Source organism: Pristiophorus japonicus, chromosome Y (assembly GCF_044704955.1).
Source record: "Pristiophorus japonicus isolate sPriJap1 chromosome Y, sPriJap1.hap1, whole genome shotgun sequence".
Classification (NCBI taxonomy): domain Eukaryota; kingdom Metazoa; phylum Chordata; class Chondrichthyes; family Pristiophoridae; genus Pristiophorus; species Pristiophorus japonicus.
This window is the reverse complement of record NC_092011.1, coordinates 8,488,726-8,515,796: the sequence shown is the minus strand read 5'-3', so window position 1 is coordinate 8,515,796 and position 27,071 is coordinate 8,488,726.

The following is a 27,071-nucleotide window of genomic DNA, read 5'->3' as shown; positions in this document are numbered from 1 at the left end:
CCCGTGTATTCAGGGTAAGGGCTATTGTACACGATCCTTGTGTATTCAGGTTAAGGTTTACTGTACAGAGTCCCTGTGTATTCAGGGTAAGGATCACTGTACAGGATCCCTGTGTATTCAGGGTAAGGGTCACTGTACAGGGTCCCTGTGTATTCAGGGTAAGGATTACTGTACAGGGTCCCTATGTATTCAGCGTAAGGGTTACTGTACAAGTACGTGTATATTCATGGTAAGGAACACTGTACAGTGTCCCTGTGTATTCAGGGTAAGGGTTACTGTACAGGGTACCTGTGTATTCAGGTAAGTGTTATTGTACAGTATCCCTGTGTATTCAGGGTTAGGGTCACTGTACAGGGTCCCTGTTTATTCAGGGCAAAGGTTATTGTACAGGATCCCTGTGTATTCAGGGTAAGGGTCACTGTACAGGGTCCCTGTGTATTCAGGTTAAGGTTTACTGTACAGAGTCCCTGTGTATTCAGGGTAAGGATCACTGTACAGGATCCCTGTGTATTCAGGGTAAGGTTCACTGTACAGGGTCCCTGTGTACTCAGGGTAAGGGTTACTGTACAGGGTCCCTATGTATTCAGGGTAAGGGTTACTGTACAGGGTCCCTGTATATTCATGGTAAGGAACACTGTACAGGGTCCCTGTGTATTCAGGGCAAGGGTTATTGTACAGGGTCCCTGTGTATTCAGGGCAAGGGATATTGTACAGGATCCCTGTGTATTCAGGGTAAGGGTCACTGTACAGTGTCCCTGTGTATTCAGGGTAAGGGTTATTGTACAGGATCCCTGTGTATTCAGTGTAAGGGTCACTGTACAGGGTCCCTCTGTATTCAGGGTAAGGATCACTGTACAGGATCCCTGTGCATTCAGCGTAAGGGTTACTGTACAGGGTTCCTTTGTATTCAGGGTAAGGATCACTGTACAGGTCCCTGTGTATACAGGGTGAGGGTTACTGTACAGGGTCCCTGTGTATTCAGGGTAAGTGTCACTGTACAGGGTCCCTGTCTATTCAGGGTAAGGGTCACTGTACATATCCCTGTGTATTCAGGGTAAGGGTTACTGTACAGGATCCCTGTGTATTCAGGGTAAGGGTCCCTTACAGGATCCCTGTGTATTCAGGGTAAGGATTACGGTACAGGGAACCTGTGTATTCAGGGTAAGGGTCACTGTACAGTGTCCCTGTGTATTCAGGGTAAGGGTTATTGTACAGGGTCCCTGTGTATTCAGGGTGAGGGTTACTGTACAGTGTCCCTGTGTATTCAGGTTAAGGTTTACTGTACAGAGTCCCTGTGTATTCAGAGTAAGGATCACTGTACAGGATCCCTGTGTATTCAGGGTAAGGGTCACTGTACAGGTTCCCTGTGTATTCAGGGTAAGGGTTACTGTACAGGGTCCCTATGTATTCAGGGAAAGGGTTACTGTAAAGGGTCCCTGTATATTCATGGTAAGGAACACTGTACAATGTCCCTGTGTATTCAGGGTAAGGGTTACTGTACAGGGTCCCTGTGTATTCAGGGTAAGGGTTACTGTACAGGGACCCGGTGTATTCAGGGTAAGGTTTACTGTACAGATTCGCTGAGTATTCATGGTAAGGTTTACTGTACAAGTTCCCTGTGTATTCAGGGTATGGGTTACTGTACACGGTCCCTGTGTATTCAGGGTAAGGGTCAGTGAACAGTGTACCTGTGTATTCAGGGTAAGGGTTACTGTACAGGGTCCCTGTGTATTCAGGGTAAGGGTTACTGTAAAGGGTACCTGTGTATTCAGGGTAAGGGTTACTGTACACGGTCCCTGTGTATTCAGGGTAAGTGTCAGTGTACAGTGTCCCTGTGTATTCAGAGTAAGGGTTACTGTAAAGGGTCCCTGTGTATTGAGGGTAAGGGTCACTGTACAGGGTCCCTGTTTATTCAGGGTTAAGGTCACTGTACAGGGTCCCTGTGTATTCAGGGTATGGGTTACTGTAAAGTGTCCGTGTGTATTCAGTGTAAGGGTTAATGTACAAAGTCCCTGTCTATTCAGGGTAAGGTCACTGTACAGGGTCCCTGTGTATTCAGGGAAAGGATTACAGTACAGGGTCCCTGTGTATTCAGGGTAAGGATCACTTTACTGGGTGTTAGCGTTAGTGTTTTCTTAGAAGAATCACTCAACACTCAGGGTCGGTTCCAATGCTGAAGCAGCTTTTATTACGCTCAGCGGGAAGGAAAAACTCAGGACCGTATCCAGGTTTCTCTTCACAGAACAAAGAGTTACATGTACCTTTATATGTTTCACAACAGTTACAAAACAGTTTACTACAGTTACACAAGCCAATCACAACGATTATAGATTACATATAGGTTCTTTAACCCAATAGAATTCTCCTACTATCCAGGGAACCATATGTTCGGTTATTGTCAGCTTGGGCTGATTTATGGCTTTATAGGTTCTCTCCCTAGTTCTTTCATCTGGGAGAAATAATTGGTCTATAGCCTTGTTTACAGCAAATGGTTTCCCTCTTATCTTTCTTCCTGAAATAATTGGTTTCATGGCCTTGTTCACAGGAGATGGTTTCCTTCTTATCTCTGTCTTCCCAGGCATTCCTACAGTGGGCCTCACAGGGTTATTGCTCGGTCAGTGAACGTTCAACAGTTCACAGTTTGACTACCTGGTTTCCCATAATGCCTGGGCAGCCATTTTATGTGTGTGTCCATTTAAGCTTATGTGAGTTCTAAATATCCAGCAGGTGCCTAATGCCTAAGTCTATATATATCTTTCGACTCTCTACAACAATTCCCCCTTTCGGTAAAGGGACTAGTCCTAGTCTCCTTTTAACCGAAATACTGCCTTTATCTGATATTTGTGCACGGCCCGGTATTCCTTGCCTCAACGTGCTGGCCAGTCACGCGGTTTCAGGAGTTCCGGTTGCTTAAATCAAATTAACAAAGGCTAGCTCCTCCCGTCCCCTTATCAAACAGGCCTGTTTAATATCCAGGGAACGGTGATTGGTCCGTTTCCGCCGTTTGTGGCGCCTGCATACCTGGCAGGCCATCACGCCCCATGTTATTGCTAAGATTAATTGTATTCCGACCAGTGTGTGTGAAATAATTCGAATCCATGGGTGGATGTTCACATTTATTCCCCAGTCCCAGACCTTTCTCCACCAACTCTGACTTTGTAAGTCTACCTCGGTATCTTCTTTGATTTTAGTTTGTAGCTGGTGATAGAGTTTTACAGATTGACCCACTCTGAGCCTCAACTCCCGTAATACTTCGGTTAGATGTGGGATAGGGACCTGCTCTGGCTCGTCATAATCCTGCAAATGATCATGGAGCTGATCAGTTACTTCAATAACTTCGGACTTCCGGCGCCTAACCTGGGTGATATGCGCTTGCCCGATCGCGACAGGTCGTAGTGGTGTAAAGCAAAAGTTTGGCTGCGGTATAGGGCACTGCAGGTCATTATACTGGTATGAACGCTCAGTAGTAGAGACGCAGTATCTTCCACTCCCTCCGTAGCCTGCCCTCGCGAAGTGCATGTGTGCGGGCACTATTTCTAGTACACACCCGTTGGTTCGGTTAAACCCGCACTCCTCTAGTTCCCCTCGGCCCACCAGGTGAGGGCATACTGTGATTTCCCCCCTTTGCTTGCAATCTGCTAGGGAAATCCCAGTAAGTATGTTGTTTCGACGAACGGCAGAGGTGGTGGTTGGGTAGTAGCGTATGGAGACATTTTCCCGTATTACTCCGATATTCTCTAGTTGGTATAAGGGGAATGGCCCTGAGTCCGGCGTTGCTATGGGGATCAACAGGACTATCCCTATCCCGGTAGTCCTACCCATCTGGCAATCTGGAATTGCGGGGTATACTCGGGTCAGTCCCTTCAGAGTACAATTATCCAGTGTCCCCCTTTGGTTCGCCAACTGAGCCAAATGTGAACTGTCTATCCAATCGGGTACTTCCCCGCGTTGGATCTGGTCGAGGTTGTGGTGGATCTGTCCCACCATCCACAGACCATAAGCATGACAGAGTTGCCCCTGTCTTTGCTTTATTGTATCTTCTTGTTCTCTATCAATGAGGTGATTGATGGTTTTAGCGTGAGCTTCCAGGACTGAGATGCCATCCAACTGGATTTCGGCACCCTCCTTTCCTAGGTTGGCCTGGTCTTCCTGGTTTTGCTCCACCCTCTCCAATAACCCCTTCATCACCCCTTTAAGCTGTTCTACCCTCTCATTTAGCCCTTGTATGTCTATCGAGTTCACTACGGAGGTTCCTGTATTGAAAACGGTAGCAACATCATTTACTATTTCCCTCTTCACCCTGGGTGCTAACCCCTGTCCCCGGAACTTACTGGCACCCATTGCATCGGCAGCCTGCTGCATTACGACTTTACTTAATACATTGTACATCTTCCTTGACTGTTCGGTACAATATTCCGGCATCTGGATGCCTGAAATATTGATCAGAACAGGCACAATTTCATGTTTAACATTATCATACAATAATTCCCCTTCGTTGTACATTGCAATCCCATTTTCTGGTCCCTTAGTAGTTATGGGACAAGGCAGTTCTTCGGGCAATGTAGTGATTCTTATGGGGCGCGGTGTCGGAGGGGGTGAGAAACATACATACAATTATATTGCAGCCGCCCCCGCCTCCTCGTAATACCCACACAGCCCCATTCCCTTCTTGCGGATGACTGATTGCTGGGATTGTCCCGGAGGCGCGCAAATTATGCCGAAAGTACATTCATCAGGCCCTATGACATCCCTCCGTTTAATGCATCTGCTCCTTATACCCGTGGAGCACTGTACACATACTCTTATTCTTATTAGGATTCTTATTAGGATTCACTTGTAACCATGCATTAAAATAAGTCCTGTCCTTGCTCCAGTCCTTGGCTACTGGGATGCACATTCCGTCCGTTAAATTAAACAAGACTCCATAGTTCATATAGTTGTTTATTTCCAGCGTGCTCTGCTGTCCGTCGGTGTTGCCCAGGGTACGTGCATGTCGCACGGCTATCCATATTACGAGTAGCGCCGTTCGTATTCCCATTCCGGTAAGTATTATCTGTAATTTTAAACAGACGGCCTGGTCGTCACCAGGGGTTAAGTTTTTTGCTCTACGAGAGTCCCTGTCACCCTGCAAAATCAGAAGCACAAGGTTATAATCGAACCATTTCGAGCTGAATCTGTAGGGCGTGCGCCCGTGTCTTTACTCACTTAAATATTACCCAAACTCCTATTATGACCAAGGCCAAAGCTATTCCTCCAAACATCGCTGTCTGCTTTACCGTTAGGTTGGGTTTGTGGACTACACCTACCCACCGTGGGGTACATTGGCTCTATTGCCAGAGGTGATGGTGCTATGGCTGCGCACTGCACTATCCATCTAGTCCCGTTATCTCTTCCAGCCTGTTTATCTTAGCTTTTAACTCTTCAATTTGTTTTATTGAATATCTATTTCTTTATTTCTTTATTGTATCAGGCAAGTATTATTACATAAGCTAGTTCTGTTTTTCTTTTTGTTTCCTCTGTTAGGTGAGTCTTTTTTTTTTCCCTATTAAGAAATCCAAATTAATAATGTTCAGTATAAAACGGCTGTCAATGGAAAGGGTTAACTCCTTTCCAGGTTTGTAAGAAGACCTGATGTCATTACGTGACTTCACGTAATCATCTGAAAAAAAAAAGTCTTTGTGCCTTCAAAACTGGCTTCGAAATTAGGAATCCGTTAAACAGCATAAATCATTAGAGTAAACTCCAATGTTTTCTTAACTTCTAATTCAAGTACTTGCCAAAGAATTTTTTTTTTTAAATTGTTTTAAAACAAGACCACACATACAATAGCAATTTTGTTTACTGAAATTCAATTCTGTTTTTTTTTATTTCTCTCTTTCTCCTCGTTATCTTCAAAACCCTCCTGCTTGTTTAGACTGTTCGGGACATTTTGGAAATCTTTTCAAACTGCATTGAAACTTTTTCATAATTGAAAATTCGAATCCATGTAGAGTGTTTTTTTACTTATTCCAATTTTTTTTTCCTCTTCTAATTAAACCAATATCTTTTTCACAGCAAACATCAACTAGTATTTAGTAAGTTATGTCTTTTTCCATTTAGTCTGTTACATCTTTTTTTTTCTTTCTTCAAATTAGGTTTTGTATTTTACACGGAGGGTTCGTAACTCCATAAAGTTGTTCATTTAAAATAATTTGTTTACTTTCAAAGTGGCGTCTTTATCTTTTTCTTTTTTCTCCATAACTGGAATGGAGTCCAGCTTTTGAGTGCTGCCTTTCGTTATCTCAAAATGCTCCAGTTTCAAAGTCGTTACTAAAGCTTGCTGTTTTTTAACATTTTCCAAAAGTTCCTTTTACACCTTCGCAGATAGCTCGCCACTTGCCCAGGAGTTTGAACTGATCAGATTTAATTTAATCTTTCTCTTTTTTTTAAAATCCACCTCAGTATTTCCTGTGCCTTCACTGAATATCTCAAAATCCCTATTCAAACGTTGTAATTTCAATCTTTATTTAAAACTTTTTTTTTAGAAGCTCTCTTTTTTTTTTAAAGCATTCTTTATCTCATTCCGAGACTAAATTTATGTCTTTCAACCCAATCAATCATTGCATTTTTTCTTTCGGCAAGTAAGTGAGCTTGTCAAATAAATATTTTGCTCAACAAACCTATTCTTTATTTGTTTATTTTCCTAGCTCCGTAACTTATCATCCGAATAAATCCACACCTGCGTTTCTAACTTAAATGTCTTAAAACTTCCCACATACAGGACAACATTACAAAGGGTTTAAAAAAAGACTTTCACTCTGTTTCTAAAATAAACAGACACTTGCATTCCTCTTCCAACCAGGCTTTCGGAACATGAAAACATAAAAAATTCATTCTGCAGTCAAAAATCACACAGACACTTCTCACTCAATGATCAGACATTTTCAACAGTCTCTCTTCTTGTTTTGGCCGGCTCTATTTTTGGATCCTTGACCTTTCAGGGAATTCGTAGTTTTATCTAAATAATTCCTCACATAACTAATTCCTGAGGATTCCACCCTGCTTTAATCATTTTTTCAATTAGCTTCTTTTGTTTTTCCGCCATGTGGCGGGTAAGCGACCCTTCTGGTCCCCACTCGAGTTTACTTGTTTTCATGGCCATTCCTGGGTAGGACTACTACCGTTAGGAATCTACTCTCAGAGGTCCGCTTTCTTTCTAGCGCGACTTGTAGTAAACTGTCTCTTGGCTACTGTCAGGTCACAAGTTCTGCTGTTGCACAAACTTATACAATTCTTAAAAACGCGTTTAAGCAATTCCCGCAGTGCTCTACGTATCCTTAACGACTACCTACCACCGCTCAGCCCGTTGGTCCGACCCTGTTCACAGGTTTGGATTCCGTTAGCCGCTGTACACCGCTTGGTTCTACCCCGGGGTATTTCAAATTACACTACTGAGTCCGGAAGATGTCTCTCGGTATCACGATCCCACGGTCTAAGTGTGTTCCCTACGCCTACTTGGTTCCTGGCCGTCACGTGGGACAGAAGTCCTCTTAATTCAGGCTCAGGCTAGGCGTTTGAGATATTAGACCGTCTCCTCATGTCGATCAACGAGCTTCCACCTTCCGCACCCTTTATACTTAAAAATTGTTTTTTATACTCACCCAGGTTTTTTCCAAGGGCGTCCAGCGACTCCGGGAAATCCCGTCGACTACGCCATTGTTAGCGTTAGTGTTTTCTTAGATAATCACTCAACACTCAGGGTCGGTTCCAATGCTGAAGCAGCTTTTATTACGCTCAGCGGGAAGGAAAAACTCAGGACCGTATCCAGGTTTCTCTTCACAGAACAAAGAGTTACATGTACCTTTATATGTTTCACAACAGTTACAAAACAGTTTACTACAGTTACACAAGCCAATCACAACGATTATAGATTACATATAGGTTCTTTAACCCAATAGAATTCTCCTACTATCCAGGGAACCATATGTTCGGTTATTGTCAGCTTGGGCGGATCGATGGCTTTATAGGTTCTCTCCCTAGTTCTTTCATCTGGGAGAAATAATTGGTATATAGCCTTGTTTACAGCAAATGGTTTCCCTCTTATCTTTCTTCCTGAAATAATTGGTTTCATGGCCTTGTTCACAGGAGATGGTTTCCTTCTTATCTCTGTCTTCCCAGGCATTCCTACAGTGGGCCTCACAGGGTTATTGCTCGGTCAGTGAACGTTCAACAGTTCACAGTTTGACTACCTGGTTTCCCATAATGCCTGGGCAGCCATTTTATGTGTGTGTCCATTTAAGCTTATGTGAGTTCTAAATATCCAGCAGGTGCCTAATGCCTAAGTCTATATATATCTTTCGACTCTCTACAACACTGGGTACCTGTGTATTCAGGGTTAGGTTCACTGTACAGGGTCCCTGTGTATTCAGGGTAAGGGTTACTGTACAGGGTCCTTGTTTATTCAGGGTAAGAGTCACTGTACAGGGACCCTGTGTAATCAGGGTAAGGGTTACTGTACAGTGTCCCTGTTTATTCTGGGTAAGGGTCACTGTACAGGGTCACTGTGTATTGAGGGTAAGGGTTACTGTACAAGTTCCCTGTTTATTCAGGGTAAGGGTTACTCTACAGGGTCCCTGTATATTCAGGGTATGGGTCACTGTACAGTGTCTCTGTGTATTCATGGTAAGGGTTACAGTACAGGGTCCCTTGGTATTCAGGGTAATGGTTATTGTACAGGATCCCTGTGTATTCAGGGTTAGGTTCACTATACAGGGTCCCTGTGTATTCACGGTAAGGGTTATTGTACAGGATCCCTGTGTATTCAGGGTAAGGGTCAATGTACAGGGTCCCTCTGTATTCAGGGTAAGGATCACTGTACAGGATCCCTGTGCATTCAGCGTAAGGGTTACTGTACAGGGTTCCTTTGTATTCAGGGTAAGGATCACTGTACAGGTCCCTGTGTATACAGGGTGAGGGTTACTGTACCGGGTCCCTGTGTATTCAGGATTAGTGTCACTGTACAGGGTCCCTGTGTATTCAGGGTAAGGGTCACTGTACATATCCCTGTGTATTCAGGGTAAGGGTTACTGTACAGCATCCCTGTGTATTCAGGGTAAGGGTCCCTTACAGGATCCATGTGTATTCAGGGTAAGGGTTACGGTACAGGGAACCTGTGTATTCAGGGTAAGGGTCACTGTACAGTGTCCCTGTGTATTCAGGGTAAGGGTTATTGTACAGGGTCCCTGTGTATTCAGGGTGAGGGTTACTGTACAGTGTCCCTGTGTATTCAGGTTAAGGTTTACTGTACAGAGTCCCTGTGTATTCAGAGTAAGGATCACTGTACAGGATCCCTGTGTATTCAGGGTAAGGGTCACTGTACAGGGTCCCTGTGTATTCAGGGTAAGGGTTACTGTACAGGGTCCCTATGTATTCAGGGTAAGGGTTACTGTACAGGGTCCCTGTATATTCATGGTAAGGAACACTGTACAATGTCCCTGTGTATTCAGGGTAAGGGTTACTGTACAGGGTCCCTGTGTATTCAGGGTAAGGGTTACTGTACAGGGACCCGGTGTATTCAGGGTAAGGTTTACTGTACAGATTCGCTGAGTATTCATGGTAAGGGTTACTGTACAAGTTCCCTGTGTATTCAGGGTATGGGTTACTGTACACGGTCCCTGTGTATTCAGGGTAAGGGTCAGTGAACAGTGTACCTGTGTATTCAGGGTAAGGGTTACTGTACAGGGTCCCTGTGTATTCAGGGTAAGGGTTACTGTAAAGGGTACCTGTGTATTCAGGGTAAGGGTTACTGTACACGGTCCCTGTGTATTCAGGGTAAGTGTCAGTGTACAGTGTCCCTGTGTATTCAGAGTAAGGGTTACTGTAAAGGGTCCCTGTGTATTGAGGGTAAGGGTCACTGTACAGGGTCCCTGTTTATTCAGGGTTAAGGTCACTGTACAGGGTCCCTGTGTATTCAGGGTATGGGTTACTGTAAAGTGTCCGTGTGTATTCAGTGTAAGGGTTAATGTACAGGGTCCCTGTGTATTCAGGGTAAGGGTCACTGTACAGGGTCCCTGTGTATTCAGGGAAAGGCTTACAGTACAGGGTCCCTGTGTATTCAGGGTAAGGATCACTTTACTGGGTACCTGTGTATTCAGGGTTAGGTTCACTGTACAGGGTCCCTGTGTATTCAGGGTAAGGGTTACTGTACAGGGTACCTGTGTATTCAGGTAAGTGTTATTGTACAGTATCCCTGTGTATTCAGGGTTAGGGTCACTGTACAGGGTCCCTGTTTATTCAGGGCAAAGGTTATTGTACAGGATCCCTGTGTATTCAGGGTAAGGGTCACTGTACAGGGTCCCTGTGTATTCAGGTTAAGGTTTACTGTACAGAGTCCCTGTGTATTCAGGGTAAGGATCACTGTACAGGATCCCTGTGTATTCAGGGTAAGGGTCACTGTACAGGGTCCCTGTGTACTCAGGGTAAGGGTTACTGTACAGGGTCCCTATGTATTCAGGGTAAGGGTTACTGTACAGGGTCCCTGTATATTCATGGTAAGGAACACTGTACAGGGTCCCTGTGTATTCAGGGCAAGGGTTATTGTACAGGGTCCCTGTGTATTCAGGGCAAGGGTTATTGTACAGGATCCCTGTGTATTCAGGGTAAGTGTCACTGTACAGTGTCCCTGTGTATTCAGGGTAAGGGTTATTGTACAGGATCCCTGTGTATTCAGTGTAAGGGTCACTGTACAGGGTCCCTCTGTATTCAGGGTAAGGATCACAGTACAGGATCCCTGTGCATTCAGCGTAAGTGTTACTGTACAGGGTTCCTTTATATTCAGGGTAAGGATCACTGTACAGGTCCCTGTGTATACAGGGTGAGGGTTACTGTACAGGGTCCCTGTGTATTCAGGGTAAGTGTCACTGTACAGGGTCCCTGTGTATTCAGGGTAAGGGTCACTGTACATATCCCTGTGTATTCAGGGTAAGGTTTACTGTACAGGATCCCTGTGTATTCAGGGTAAGGGTCCCTTACTGGATCCCTGTGTATTCAGGGTAAGGTTTACGGTACAGGGAACCTGTGTATTCAGGGTAAGGGTCACTGTACAGTGTCCCTGTGTATTCAGGGTAAGGGTTATTGTACAGGGTCCCTGTGTATTCAGGGTGAGGGTTACTGTACAGTGTCCCTGTGTATTCAGGTTAAGGTTTACTGTACAGAGTCCCTGTGTATTCAGAGTAAGGATCACTGTACAGGATCCCTGTGTATTCAGGGTAAGGGTCACTGTACAGGGTCCCTGTGTATTCAGGGTAAGGGTTACTGTACAGGGTCCCTATGTATTCAGGGTAAGGGTTACTGTACAGGGTCCCTGTATATTCATGGTAAGGAACACTGTACAATGTCCCTGTGTATTCAGGGTAAGGGTTACTGTACAGGGTCCCTGTGTATTCAGGGTAAGGGTTACTGTACAGGGACCCGGTGTATTCAGGGTAAGGTTTACTGTACAGATTCGCTGAGTATTCATGGTAAGGGTTACTGTACAAGTTCCCTGTGTATTCAGGGTATGGGTTACTGTACACGGTCCCTGTGTATTCAGGGTAAGGGTCAGTGAACAGTGTACCTGTGTATTCAGGGTAAGGGTTACTGTACAGGGTCCCTGTGTATTCAGGGTAAGGGTTACTGTAAAGGGTACCTGTGTATTCAGGGTAAGGGTTACTGTACACGGTCCCTGTGTATTCAGGGTAAGTGTCAGTGTACAGTGTCCCTGTGTATTCAGAGTAAGGGTTACTGTAAAGGGTCCCTGTGTATTGAGGGTAAGGGTCACTGTACAGGGTCCCTGTTTATTCAGGGTTAAGGTCACTGTACAGGGTCCCTGTGTATTCAGGGTATGGGTTACTGTAAAGTGTCCGTGTGTATTCAGTGTAAGGGTTAATGTACAGGGTCCCTGTGTATTCAGGGTAAGGGTCACTGTACAGGGTCCCTGTGTATTCAGGGAAAGGCTTACAGTACAGGGTCCCTGTGTATTCAGGGTAAGGATCACTTTACTGGGTACCTGTGTATTCAGGGTTAGGTTCACTGTACAGGGTCCCTGTGTATTCAGGGTAAGGGTTACTGTACAGGGTCCTTGTCTATTCAGGGTAAGAGTCACTGTACAGGGCCCCTGTGTAATCAGGGTAAGGGTTACTGTACAGTGTCCCTGTTTATTCTGGGTAAGGGTCACTGTACAGGGTCACTGTGTATTGAGGGTAAGGGTTACTGTACAAGTTCCCTGTTTATTCAGGGTAAGGGTTACTCTACAGGGTCCCTGTATATTCAGGGTATGGGTCACTGTACAGTGTCTCTGTGTATTCATGGTAAGGGTTACAGTACAGGGTCCCTCTGTATTCAGGGTAATGGTTATTGTACAGGATCCCTGTGTATTCAGAGTTAGGTTCACTATACGGGGTCCCTGTGTATTCACGGTAAGGGTTATTGTACAGGATCCCTGTGTATTCAGGGTAAGGGTCAATGTACAGTGTCCCTGTGTATTCAGGGTAAGGGTTATTGTACAGGATCCCTGTGTATTCAGTGTAAGGGTCACTGTACAGTGTCCCTCTGTATTCAGGGTAAGGATCACTGTACAGGATCCCTGTGCATTCAGCGTAAGGGTTACTGTACAGGGTTCCTTTGTATTCAGGGTAAGGATCACTGTACAGGTCCCTGTGTATACAGGGTGAGGGTTACTGTACCGGGTCCCTGTGTATTCAGGATAAGTGTCACTGTACAGGGTCCCTGTGTATTCAGGGTAAGGGTCACTGTACATATCCCTGTGTATTCAGGGTAAGGGTTACTGTACAGGATCCCTGTGTATTCAGGGTAAGGGTCCCTTACAGGATCCCTGTGTATTCAGGGAAAGGGTTACGGTACAGGGAACCTGTGTATTCAGGGTAAGGGTCACTGTACAGTGTCCCTGTGTATTCAGGGTAAGGGTTATTGTACAGGTCCCTGTGTATACAGGGTGAGGGTTACTGTACAGGGTCCCTGTGTATTCAGGGTAAGTGTCACTGTACAGGGTCCCTGTGTATTCAGGGTAAGGGTCAATGTACATATCCCTGTGTATTCAGGGTAAGGTTTACTGTACAGGATCCCTGTGTATTCAGGGTAAGGGTCCCTTACAGGATCCCTGTGTATTCAGGGTAAGGGTTACGGTACAGGGAACCTGTGTATTCAGGGTAAGGGTCACTGTACAGTGTCCCTGTGTATTCAGGGTAAGGGTTATTGTACAGGGTCCCTGTGTATTCAGGGTGAGGGTTACTGTACAGTGTCCCTGTGTATTCAGGTTAAGGTTTACTGTACAGAGTCCCTGTGTATTCAGAGTAAGGATCACTGTACAGGATCCCTGTGTATTCAGGGTAAGGGTCACTGTACAGGGTCCCTGTGTATTCAGGGTAAGGGTTACTGTACAGGGTCCCTATGTATTCAGGGTAAGGGTTACTGTACAGGGTCCCTGTATATTCATGGTAAGGAACACTGTACAATGTCCCTGTGTATTCAGGGTAAGGGTTACTGTACAGGGTCCCTGTGTATTCAGGGTAAGGGTTACTGTACAGGGACCCGGTGTATTCAGGGTAAGGTTTACTGTACAGATTCGCTGAGTATTCATGGTAAGGGTTACTGTACAAGTTCCCTGTGTATTCAGGGTATGGGTTACTGTACACGGTCCCTGTGTATTCAGGGTAAGGGTCAGTGAACAGTGTACCTGTGTATTCAGGGTAAGGGTTACTGTACAGGGTCCCTGTGTATTCAGGGTAAGGGTTACTGTAAAGGGTACCTGTGTATTCAGGGTAAGGGTTACTGTACACGGTCCCTGTGTATTCAGGGTAAGTGTCAGTGTACAGTGTCCCTGTGTATTCAGAGTAAGGGTTACTGTAAAGGGTCCCTGTGTATTGAGGGTAAGGGTCACTGTACAGGGTCCCTGTTTATTCAGGGTTAAGGTCACTGTACAGGGTCCCTGTGTATTCAGGGTATGGGTTACTGTAAAGTGTCCGTGTGTATTCAGTGTAAGGGTTAATGTACAGGGTCCCTGTGTATTCAGGGTAAGGGTCACTGTACAGGGTCCCTGTGTATTCAGGGAAAGGCTTACAGTACAGGGTCCCTGTGTATTCAGGGTAAGGATCACTTTACTGGGTACCTGTGTATTCAGGGTTAGGTTCACTGTACAGGGTCCCTTTGTATTCAGGGTAAGGGTTACTGTACAGGGTCCTTGTCTATTCAGGGTAAGAGTCACTGTACAGGGCCCCTGTGTAATCAGGGTAAGGGTTACTGTACAGTGTCCCTGTTTATTCTGGGTAAGGGTCACTGTACAGGGTCACTGTGTATTGAGTGTAAGGGTTACTGTACAAGTTCCCTGTTTATTCAGGGTAAGGGTTACTCTACAGGGTCCCTGTATATTCAGGGTATGGGTCACTGTACAGTGTCTCTGTGTATTCATGGTAAGGGTTACAGTACAGGGTCCCTCTGTATTCAGGGCAATGGTTATTGTACAGGATCCCTGTGTATTCAGAGTTAGGTTCACTATACGGGGTCCCTGTGTATTCACGGTAAGGGTTATTGTACAGGATCCCTGTGTATTCAGGGTAAGGGTCAATGTACAGTGTCCCTGTGTATTCAGGGTAAGGGTTATTGTACAGGATCCCTGTGTATTCAGTGTAAGGGTCACTGTACAGGGTCCCTCTGTATTCAGGGTAAGGATCACTGTACAGGATCCCTGTGCATTCAGCGTAAGGGTTACTGTACAGAGTTCCTTTGTATTCAGGGTAAGGATCACTGTACAGGGTCCCTGTGTATTCAGGGTAAGGGTTACTGTACAGGTCCCTATGTATTCAGGGTAAGGGTCACTGTACAGGGTCCCTGTGTATTCAGGGTAAGGGTTACTGTACAGGTCCCTATGTATTCAGGGTAAGGGTTACTGTACAGGGTCCCTGTATATTCATGGTAAGGAACACTGTACAATGTCCCTGTGTATTCAGGGTAAGGGTTACTGTACAGGGTCCCTGTGTATTCAGGGTAAGGGTTACTGTACAGGGACCCGGTGTATTCAGGGTAAGGTTTACTGTACAGAGTCCCTGTGTATTCAGGTTAAGGGTTACTGCTCAGGGTCCTTGTGTATTCAGGGTAAGATTTACTGTACAGATTCGCTGAATATTCATGGTAAGGGTTACTGTACAAGTTCCCTGTGTATTCAGGGTATGGGTTACTGTACACGGTCCCTGTGTATTCAGGGTAAGGGTCAGAGAACAGTGTACCTGTGTATTCAGGGTAAGGGTTACTGTACAGGGTCCCTGTGTATTCAGGGTAAGGGTTACTGTAAAGGGTACCTGTGTATTCAGGGTAAGGGTTACTGCACACGGTCCCTGTATATTCAGGGTAAGTTTCAGTGTACAGTGTCCCTGTGTATTCAGAGTAAGGGTTACTGTAAAGGGTCCCTGTGTATTGAGGGTAAGGGTCACTGTACAGGGTCCCTGTTTATTCAGGGTTAAGGTCACTGTACAGGGTCCCTGTGTATTCAGGGTATGGGTTACTGTAAAGTGTCCGTGTGTATTCAGTGTAAGGGTTAATGTACAGGGTCCCTGTCTATTCAGGGTAAGGGTCACTGTACAGGGTCCCTGTGTATTCAGGGAAAGGCTTACAGTACAGGGTCCCTGTGTATTCAGGGTAAGGATCACTTTACTGGGTACCTGTGTATTCAGGGTTAGGTTCACTGTACAGGGTCCCTGTGTATTCAGGGTAAGGGTTACTGTACAGGGTCCTTGTCTATTCAGGGTAAGAATCACTGTACAGGGACCCTGTGTAATCAGGGTAAGGGTTACTGTACAGTGTCCCTGTTTATTCTGGGTAAGGGTCACTGTACAGGGTCACTGTGTATTGTGGGTAAGGGTTACTGTACAAGTTCCCTGTTTATTCAGGGTAAGGGTTACTCTACAGGGTCCCTGTATATTCAGGGTATGGGTCACTGTACAGTGTCTCTGTGTATTCATGGTAAGGGTTACAGTACAGGGTCCCTCTGTATTCAGGGTAATGGTTATTGTACAGGATCCCTGTGTATTCAGGGTTAGGTTCACTATACAGGGTCCCTGTGTATTCACGGTAAGGGTTATTGTATAGGATCCCTGTGTATTCAGGGTAAGGGTCACTGTACAGGGTCCCTTTGTATTCAGGGTAAGGGTTACTGTACATGGTCCCTGTGTATTCAGGGTAAGGGCTATTGTACAGGATCCCTATGTATTCAGGGTAAGGGTTACGGTACAGGGACCCTGTGTATTCAGAGTAAGGGTCACTGTAAAGGATCCCTGTGTTTTCAGCGTAAGGTTTACTGTACAGGATCCCTGTGTATTCAGGTTAAGTGTCACTGTACAGGGTCCCTGTGTATTCAGGGCAAGAGTCACTGTACAGGGTCCCTGTGTATTCAGGGTAAGGGTCACTGTACATATCCCTGTGTATTCAGGGTAAGGGTTACTGTACAGGATCCCTGTGTATTCAGGGTAAGGGTCCCTTACAGGATCCCTGTGTATTCAGGGAAAGGGTTACGGTACAGGGAACCTGTGTATTCAGGGTAAGGGTCACTGTACAGTGTCCCTGTGTATTCAGGGTAAGGGTTATTGTACAGGTCCCTGTGTATACAGGGTGAGGGTTACTGTACAGGGTCCCTGTGTATTCAGGGTAAGTGTCACTGTACAGGGTCCCTGTGTATTCAGGGTAAGGGTCAATGTACATATCCCTGTGTATTCAGGGTAAGGTTTACTGTACAGGATCCCTGTGTATTCAGGGTAAGGGTCCCTTACAGGATCCCTGTGTATTCAGGGTAAGGGTTACGGTACAGGGAACCTGTGTATTCAGGGTAAGGGTCACTGTACAGTGTCCCTGTGTATTCAGGGTAAGGGTTATTGTACAGGGTCCCTGTGTATTCAGGGTGAGGGTTACTGTACAGTGTCCCTGTGTATTCAGGTTAAGGTTTACTGTACAGAGTCCCTGTGTATTCAGAGTAAGGATCACTGTACAGGATCCCTGTGTATTCAGGGTAAGGGTCACTGTACAGGGTCCCTGTGTATTCAGGGTAAGGGTTACTGTACAGGGTCCCTATGTATTCAGGGTAAGGGTTACTGTACAGGGTCCCTGTATATTCATGGTAAGGAACACTGTACAATGTCCCTGTGTATTCAGGGTAAGGGTTACTGTACAGGGTCCCTGTGTATTCAGGGTAAGGGTTACTGTACAGGGACCCGGTGTATTCAGGGTAAGGTTTACTGTACAGATTCGCTGAGTATTCATGGTAAGGGTTACTGTACAAGTTCCCTGTGTATTCAGGGTATGGGTTACTGTACACGGTCCCTGTGTATTCAGGGTAAGGGTCAGTGAACAGTGTACCTGTGTATTCAGGGTAAGGGTTACTGTACAGGGTCCCTGTGTATTCAGGGTAAGGGTTACTGTAAAGGGTACCTGTGTATTCAGGGTAAGGGTTACTGTACACGGTCCCTGTGTATTCAGGGTAAGTGTCAGTGTACAGTGTCCCTGTGTATTCAGAGTAAGGGTTACTGTAAAGGGTCCCTGTGTATTGAGGGTAAGGGTCACTGTACAGGGTCCCTGTTTATTCAGGGTTAAGGTCACTGTACAGGGTCCCTGTGTATTCAGGGTATGGGTTACTGTAAAGTGTCCGTGTGTATTCAGTGTAAGGGTTAATGTACAGGGTCCCTGTGTATTCAGGGTAAGGGTCACTGTACAGGGTCCCTGTGTATTCAGGGAAAGGCTTACAGTACAGGGTCCCTGTGTATTCAGGGTAAGGATCACTTTACTGGGTACCTGTGTATTCAGGGTTAGGTTCACTGTACAGGGTCCCTTTGTATTCAGGGTAAGGGTTACTGTACAGGGTCCTTGTCTATTCAGGGTAAGAGTCACTGTACAGGGCCCCTGTGTAATCAGGGTAAGGGTTACTGTACAGTGTCCCTGTTTATTCTGGGTAAGGGTCACTGTACAGGGTCACTGTGTATTGAGTGTAAGGGTTACTGTACAAGTTCCCTGTTTATTCAGGGTAAGGGTTACTCTACAGGGTCCCTGTATATTCAGGGTATGGGTCACTGTACAGTGTCTCTGTGTATTCATGGTAAGGGTTACAGTACAGGGTCCCTCTGTATTCAGGGCAATGGTTATTGTACAGGATCCCTGTGTATTCAGAGTTAGGTTCACTATACGGGGTCCCTGTGTATTCACGGTAAGGGTTATTGTACAGGATCCCTGTGTATTCAGGGTAAGGGTCAATGTACAGTGTCCCTGTGTATTCAGGGTAAGGGTTATTGTACAGGATCCCTGTGTATTCAGTGTAAGGGTCACTGTACAGGGTCCCTCTGTATTCAGGGTAAGGATCACTGTACAGGATCCCTGTGCATTCAGCGTAAGGGTTACTGTACAGAGTTCCTTTGTATTCAGGGTAAGGATCACTGTACAGGGTCCCTGTGTATTCAGGGTAAGGGTTACTGTACAGGTCCCTATGTATTCAGGGTAAGGGTCACTGTACAGGGTCCCTGTGTATTCAGGGTAAGGGTTACTGTACAGGTCCCTATGTATTCAGGGTAAGGGTTACTGTACAGGGTCCCTGTATATTCATGGTAAGGAACACTGTACAATGTCCCTGTGTATTCAGGGTAAGGGTTACTGTACAGGGTCCCTGTGTATTCAGGGTAAGGGTTACTGTACAGGGACCCGGTGTATTCAGGGTAAGGTTTACTGTACAGAGTCCCTGTGTATTCAGGTTAAGGGTTACTGCTCAGGGTCCTTGTGTATTCAGGGTAAGATTTACTGTACAGATTCGCTGAATATTCATGGTAAGGGTTACTGTACAAGTTCCCTGTGTATTCAGGGTATGGGTTACTGTACACGGTCCCTGTGTATTCAGGGTAAGGGTCAGAGAACAGTGTACCTGTGTATTCAGGGTAAGGGTTACTGTACAGGGTCCCTGTGTATTCAGGGTAAGGGTTACTGTAAAGGGTACCTGTGTATTCAGGGTAAGGGTTACTGCACACGGTCCCTGTATATTCAGGGTAAGTTTCAGTGTACAGTGTCCCTGTGTATTCAGAGTAAGGGTTACTGTAAAGGGTCCCTGTGTATTGAGGGTAAGGGTCACTGTACAGGGTCCCTGTTTATTCAGGGTTAAGGTCACTGTACAGGGTCCCTGTGTATTCAGGGTATGGGTTACTGTAAAGTGTCCGTGTGTATTCAGTGTAAGGGTTAATGTACAGGGTCCCTGTCTATTCAGGGTAAGGGTCACTGTACAGGGTCCCTGTGTATTCAGGGAAAGGCTTACAGTACAGGGTCCCTGTGTATTCAGGGTAAGGATCACTTTACTGGGTACCTGTGTATTCAGGGTTAGGTTCACTGTACAGGGTCCCTGTGTATTCAGGGTAAGGGTTACTGTACAGGGTCCTTGTCTATTCAGGGTAAGAATCACTGTACAGGGACCCTGTGTAATCAGGGTAAGGGTTACTGTACAGTGTCCCTGTTTATTCTGGGTAAGGGTCACTGTACAGGGTCACTGTGTATTGTGGGTAAGGGTTACTGTACAAGTTCCCTGTTTATTCAGGGTAAGGGTTACTCTACAGGGTCCCTGTATATTCAGGGTATGGGTCACTGTACAGTGTCTCTGTGTATTCATGGTAAGGGTTACAGTACAGGGTCCCTCTGTATTCAGGGTAATGGTTATTGTACAGGATCCCTGTGTATTCAGGGTTAGGTTCACTATACAGGGTCCCTGTGTATTCACGGTAAGGGTTATTGTATAGGATCCCTGTGTATTCAGGGTAAGGGTCACTGTACAGGGTCCCTTTGTATTCAGGGTAAGGGTTACTGTACATGGTCCCTGTGTATTCAGGGTAAGGGCTATTGTACAGGATCCCTATGTATTCAGGGTAAGGGTTACGGTACAGGGACCCTGTGTATTCAGAGTAAGGGTCACTGTAAAGGATCCCTGTGTTTTCAGCGTAAGGTTTACTGTACAGGATCCCTGTGTATTCAGGTTAAGTGTCACTGTACAGGGTCCCTGTGTATTCAGGGCAAGAGTCACTGTACAGCTCCCTGTGTATTCAGGGTAAGGTTTACTGTACAGGGAACCTGTGTATTCAGGGTAAGTGTCACTGTACAGGGTCCCTGTGTATTCAGGGTAAGGTTCACTGTACAGGTCCCTGTGTATTCAGTGTAAGGTTTACTGTACAGGGTCCCTGTGTATTCAGGGTAAGGTTCGCTTACAGGGTCCCTGCGTATTCAGGTTAAGTGTAATTGTACAGTGTCCCTGTGTATTCATTGTAAGGGTCACTGTACAGATCCCTGTGTATTCAGGGTAAGGGTCACTGTACAGGGTCCCTGTGTATTCAGGGTAAGGGTCACTGTACAGGGTCCCTGTGTATTCAGGGTAAGGGTTACTGTACAGGGTCCCTGTGTATTCAGGGTAAAGTTATTGTACAGGATACCTGTGTATTCAGGTTAAGGATTACTCTAAAGGATCCCTGTGTATTCAGGGTAAGGGTCACTCTACAGTGTCCCTGTGTATTCAGGGTAAGGGTTACGGTACAGGGACCCTGTGTATTCAGAGTAAGGGTCACTGTAAAGGATCCCTGTGTTTTCAGCGTAAGGGTTACTGTACAGGGTCCCTGTGTATTCAGGTTAAGTGTCTCTGTACAGGGTCCCTGTGTATTCAGGGTAAGAGTCACTGTACAGCTCCCTGTGTATTCAGGGTAAGGTTTACTGTACAGGGAACCTGTGTATTCAGGGTAAGTGTCACTGTAAAGATCCCTGTGTATTCAGGGTAAGGTTCACTGTACAGGTCCCTGTGTATTCAGTGTAAGGGTTACTGTACAGGGTCCCTGTTTATTCAGGGTAAGGTTCGCTTTACAGGGTCCCTGCGTATTCAGGTTAAGTGTAATTGTACAGTGTCCCTGTGTATTCATTGCAAGGGTCACTGTACAGATCCCTGTGTATTCAGGGTAAGGGTCACTGTACAGGGTCCCTGTGTATTCAGGGTAAGGGTCACTGTACAGGGTCCCTGTGTATTCAGGGTAAGGGTTACTGTACAGGGTCCCTGTGTATTCAGGGTAAAGGTTATTGTACAGGATACCTGTGTATTCATGTTAAGGATTACTGTAAAGGATCCCTGTGTATTCAGGGTAAGGGTCACTCTACAATGTCCCTGTGTATTCAGGGTAAGGGTTACTGTACAGGGTCCCTGTGTATTCAGTGTAAGGGTTATTGTACAGGATCCCTGTGTATTCGGGGTAAGGGTCACTGTACAGGGTCCCACTGTATTCAGGGTAAGTGTTAGTCTACAGGGTCCCTCTGTATTCAGGGTAAGGATCACTGTACAGGGTCCCTGTGTATTCAGGGTAAGGGTTATTGTACAGGATCCCTGTTTATTCAGGGTAAGTGTCACTGTAAGGTTCCCTGCGTATTCAGGGTAAGGGTTACTGTACAGGGTCCCTGTGTATTCAGGGTAAGAGTCACTGTACAGGGTACCTGTGTGTTCAGGGTAAGGGTTACTGTACTGGGTCCCTGTGTATTCAGGGTAAGGGCTATTGTACACGATCCTTGTGTATTCAGGTTAAGGTTTACTGTACAGAGTCCCTGTGTATTCACGGTAAGGATCACTGTACAGGATCCCTGTGTATTCAGGGTAAGGGTCACTGTACAGGGTCCCTGTGTATTCAGGGTAAGGGTTACTGTACAGTGTCCCTATGTATTCAGGGTAACGGTTACTGTACAGGTACCTGAATATTCATGGTAAGGAACACTGTACAGTGTCCCTGTGTATTCAGGGTAAGGGCTACTGTACAGGGTACCTGTGTATTCAGGTAAGGGTTATTGTACAGTATCCCTGTGTATTCAGGGTTAGGGTCACTGTACAGGGTCCCTGTTTATTCAGGGCAAGGGTTATTGTACAGGATCCCTGTGTATTAAGGCTAAGGGTCACTGTAAAGGGTCCCTGTGTATTCAGGTTAAGGTTTACTGTACAGGGTCCCTGTGTATTCAGGGTAAGGATCACTGTACAGGATCCCTGTGTATTCAGAGTAAGGGTCACTGTACAGGGTCCCTGTGTATTCAGGGTAAGGGTTACTGTACAGGGTCCCTATGTATTCAGGGTAAGGGTTACTGTACAGGGTCCCTGTATATTCATGGTAAGGAACACTGTACAGTGTCCCTGTGTATTCAGGGTAAGGGTTACTGTACAGGGTACCTGTGTATTCAGGGTAAGGTTTACTGTACAGATTCGCTGAGTATTCCTGGTAAGGGTTACTGTACAAGTTCCCTGTGTATTCAGGGTATGGGTTACTGTACACGGTCCCTTTGTATTCAGGGTAAGGGTCAGTGAACAGTGTACCTGTGTATTCAGGGTAAGGGTTACTGTACAGGGTCCCTGTGTATTCAGGGTAAGGGTTACTGTAAAGGGTACCTGTGTATTCAGGGTAAGGGTTACTGTACACGGTCCCTGTGTATTCAGGGTAAGTGTCAGTGTACAGTGTCCCTGTGTATTCAGAGTAAGGGTTACTGTAAAGGGTCCCTGTGTATTGAGGGTAAGGGTCACTGTACAGGGTCCCTGTTTATTCAGGGTTAAGGTCACTGTACAGGGTCCCTGTGTATTCAGGGTATGGGTTACTGTAAAGTGTCCGTGTGTATTCAGTGTAAGGGTTAATGTACAGGGTCCCTGTCTATTCAGGGTAAGGGTCACTGTACAGGGTCCCTGTGTATTCAGGGAAAGGCTTACTGTACAGGGTCCCTGTGTATTCAGGGTAAGGATCACTTTACTGGGTACCTGTGTATTCAGGGTTAGGTTCACTGTACAGGGTCCCTGTGTATTCAGGGTAAGGGTTACTGTACAGGGTCCTTGTCTATTCAGGGTAAGAGTCAGTGTATAGGGACCCTGTGTAATCAGGGTAAGGGTTACTGTACAGTGTCCCTGTTTATTCTGGGTAAGGGTCACTGTACAGGGTCACTGTGTATTGAGGGTAAGGGTTACTGTACAAGTTCCCTGTTTATTCAGGGTAAGGGTTACTCTACAGGGTCCCTGTATATTCAGGGTATGGGTCACTGTACAGTGTCTCTGTGTATTCATGGTAAGGGTTACAGTACAGGGTCCCTCTGTATTCAGGGTAATGGTTATTGTACAGGATCCCTGTGTATTCAGGGTTAGGTTCACTATACAGGGTCCCTGTGTATTCACGGTAAGGGTTATTGTACAGGATCCCTGTGTATTCAGGGTAAGGGTCACTGTACAGGGTCCCTTTGTATTCAGGGTTAGGGTTACTGTACATGGTCCCTGTGTATTCAGGGTAAGGGCTATTGTACAGGATCCCTATGTATTCAGGGTAAGGGTTACGGTACAGGGACCCTGTGTATTCAGAGTAAGGGTCACTGTAAAGGATCCCTGTGTTTTCAGCGTAAGGGTTACTGTACAGGGTCCCTGTGTATTCAGGTTAAGTGTCACTGTACAGGGTCCCTGTGTATTCAGGGAAAGAGTCACTGTACAGCTCCCTGTGTATTCAGGGTAAGGTTTACTGTACAGGGAACCTGTGTATTCAGGGTAAGTGTCACTGTACAGGGTCCCTGTGTATTCAGGGTAAGGTTCACTGTACAGGTCCCTGTGTATTCAGTGTAAGGGTTACTGTACAGGGTCCCTGTGTATTCAGGGTAAGGTTCGCTTACAGGGTCCCTGCGTATTCAGGTTAAGTGTAATTGTACAGTGTCCCTGTGTATTCATTGTAAGGGTCACTGTACAGATCCCTGTGTATTCAGGGTAAGGGTCACTGTACAGGGTCCCTGTGTATTCAGGGTAAGGGTCACTGTACTGGGTCCCTATGTATTCAGGGTAAGGGTTACTGTACAGGGTCTCTGTGTATTCAGGGTAAAGGTTATTGTACAGGATACCTGTGTATTCAGGTTAAGGATCACTGTAAAGGATCCCTGTGTATTCAGGGTAAGGGTCACTCTACAGTGTCCCTGTGTATTCAGGGTAAGGGTTACGGTACAGGGACCCTGTGTATTCAGAGTAAGGGTCACTATAAAGGATCCCTGTGTTTTCAGCGTAAGGTTTACTGTACAGGGTCCCTGTGTATTCAGGTTAAGTGTCACTGTACAGGGTCCCTGTGTATTCAGGGTAAGAGTCACTGTACAGCTCCCTGTGTATTCAGGGTAAGGTTTACTGTACAGGGAACCTGTGTATTCAGGGTAAGTGTCACTGTACAGGGTCCCTGTGTATTCAGGGTAAGGTTCACTGTACAGGTCCCTGTGTATTCAGTGTAAGGGTTACTGTACAGGGTCCCTGTGTATTCAGGGTAAGGTTCGCTTACAGGGTCCCTGCGTATTCAGGTTAAGTGTAATTGTACAGTGTCCCTGTGTATTCATTGTAAGGGTCACTGTATAGATCGCTGTGTATTCAGGGTAAGGGTCACTGTACAGGGTCCCTGTGTATTCAGGGTAAGGGTCACTGTACAGGGTCCCTGTGTATTCAGGGTAAGGGTTACTGTACAGGGTCCCTGTGTATTCAGGGTAAAGGTTATTGTTCAGGATACCTGTGTATTCAGGTTAAGGATTACTGTAAAGGATCCCTGTGTATTCAGGGTAAGGGTCACTCTACAGTGTCCCTGTGTATTCAGGGTAAGGGTTACTGTACAGGGTCCCTGTGTATTCAGGGTAAGGGTTATTGTACAGGATCCCTGTGTATTCGGGGTAAGGGTCACTGTACAGGGTCCCACTGTATTCAGGGTAAGTGTTACTGTACAGGGTCCCTCTGTATTCAGGGTAAGGATCACTGTACAGGGTCCCTGTGTATTCAGGGTAAGGGTTATTGTACAGGATCCCTGTTTATTCAGGCTAAGGATCACTGTACAGGGTGCCTGTCTATTCAGGGTAAGGGTTACTGTACTGGGTTCCTGTGTATTCAGGGTAAGGGCTATTGTACACGATCCTTGTGTATTCAGGGTAAGGGTCACTGTACAGTGTCCCTGTGTATTCAGGGTAAGGGTTATTGTACAGGATCACTGTGTATTCAGGGTAAGTGTCACTGTACAGGGTCCCTGCGTATTCAGGGTAAGGTTACTGTACAGGGTCCCTGTGTATTCAGGGTAAGAGTCACTGTACAGGGTACCTGTGTGTTCATGGTAAGGGTTACTGTACTGGGTCCCTGTGTATTCAGGGTAAGGGCTATTGTAAACGATCCTTGTGTATTCAGGTTTAAGGTTTACTGTACAGAGTCCCTGTGTATTCACGGTAAGGATCACTGTACAGGATCCCTGTGTATTCAGGGTAAGGGTCACTGTACAGGGTCCCTGTGTATTCAGGGTAAGGGTTACTGTACAGTGTCCCTATGTATTCAGGGTAAGGGTTACTGTACAGGTACCTGAATATTCATGGTAAGGAACACTGTACAGTGTCCCTGTGTATTCAGGGTAAGGGCTACTGTACAGGGTACCTGTGTATTCAGGTAAGGGTTATTGTACAGTATCCCTGTGTATTCAGGGTTAGGGTCACAGTACAGGGTCCCTGTTTATTCAGGTCAAGGGTTATTGTACAGGATCCCTGTGTATTCAGGTTAAGGGTCACTGTAAAGGGTCCCTGTGTATTCAGGTTAAGGTTTACTGTAAAGGGTCCCTGTGTATTCAGGGTAAGGATCACTGTACAGGATCCCTGTGTATTCAGAGTAAGGGTCACTGTACAGGGTCCCTGTGTATTCAGGGTAAGGGTTACTGTACAGGGTCCCTATGTATTCAGGGTAAGGGTTACTGTACAGGGTCCCTGTATATTCATGGTAAGGAACACTGTACAGTGTCCCTGTGTATTCAGGGTAAGGGTTACTGTACAGGGTACCTGTGTATTCAGGTAAGGGTTATTGTACAGTATCCCTGTGTATTCAGGGTTAGGGTCACTGTACAGGGTCCCTGTGTATTCAGGGCAAGGGTTATTGTACAGGATCCCTGTGTATTCAGGGTAAGGGTCACTGTAAAGTGTCCCTGTGTATTCAGGGTAAGGGTTACTGTACAGGGTCCCTGTGTATTCAGCGTAAGGGCTATTGTAAAGGATTCCTGTGTATTCAGGGTAAGGGTTACGGTACAGGGACCCTGTGTATTCAGGGTAAGGGTCACTGTACAGTGTCCCTGTGTATTCAGGGTAAGGGTTATTGTACAGGATCCCTATGTATTCAGGGTAAGGGTCACTGTACAGGGTCCCTCTGTATTCAGGGTAAGGATCACTGTACATGATCCCTGTGCATTCAGCGTAAGGGTCACTGTACAGGGTCACTGTGTATTGAGGGTAAGGGTTACTGTACAAGTTCCCTGTTTATTCAGGGTAAGGGTTACTGTACAGGTTCCCTGTATATTCAGGGTATGGGTCACTGTACAGTGTCCCTGTGTATTCACGGTAATGGTTATTGTACAGGATCCCTGTTTATTCAGGGTAAGGATCACTGTACAGGGTCCCTTTGTATTCAGGGTAAGGGTTACTGTAAAGGGTCCCTTTGTATTCAGGGTAAGGGCTATTGTACAGGATACCTATGTATTCAGGGTAAGGGTTACGGTACAGGGACCCTGTGTATTCAGAGTAAGGGTCACTGTAAAGGATCCCTGTGTTTTCAGCGTAAGGGTTACTGTACAGGGTCCCTGTGTATTCAGGGTAAGTGTCACTGTACAGGGTCCCTGTGTATTCAGGGTAAGAGTCACTGTACAGCTCCCTGTGTATTCAGGGTAAGGGTTACTGTACAGGGAACCTGTGTATTCAGGGTAAGTGTCACTGTACAGGGTCCCTGTGTATTCAGGGTAAGGTTCACTGTACAGGTCCCTGTGTATTCAGTGTAAGGGTTACTGTACAGGGTCCCTGTGTATTCAGGGTAAGCTTCGCTTACAGGGTCCCTGCGTATTCAGGTTAAGTGTCACTGTACAGTGTCCCGGTGTATTCATGGTAAGGGTCACTGTACAGATCCCTGTGTATTCAGGGTAAGGGTCACTGTACAGGGTCCCTGTGTATTCAGGGTAAGGGTCACTGTACAGGGTCCCTGTGTATTCAGGGTAAGGGTTACTGTACAGGGTCCCTGT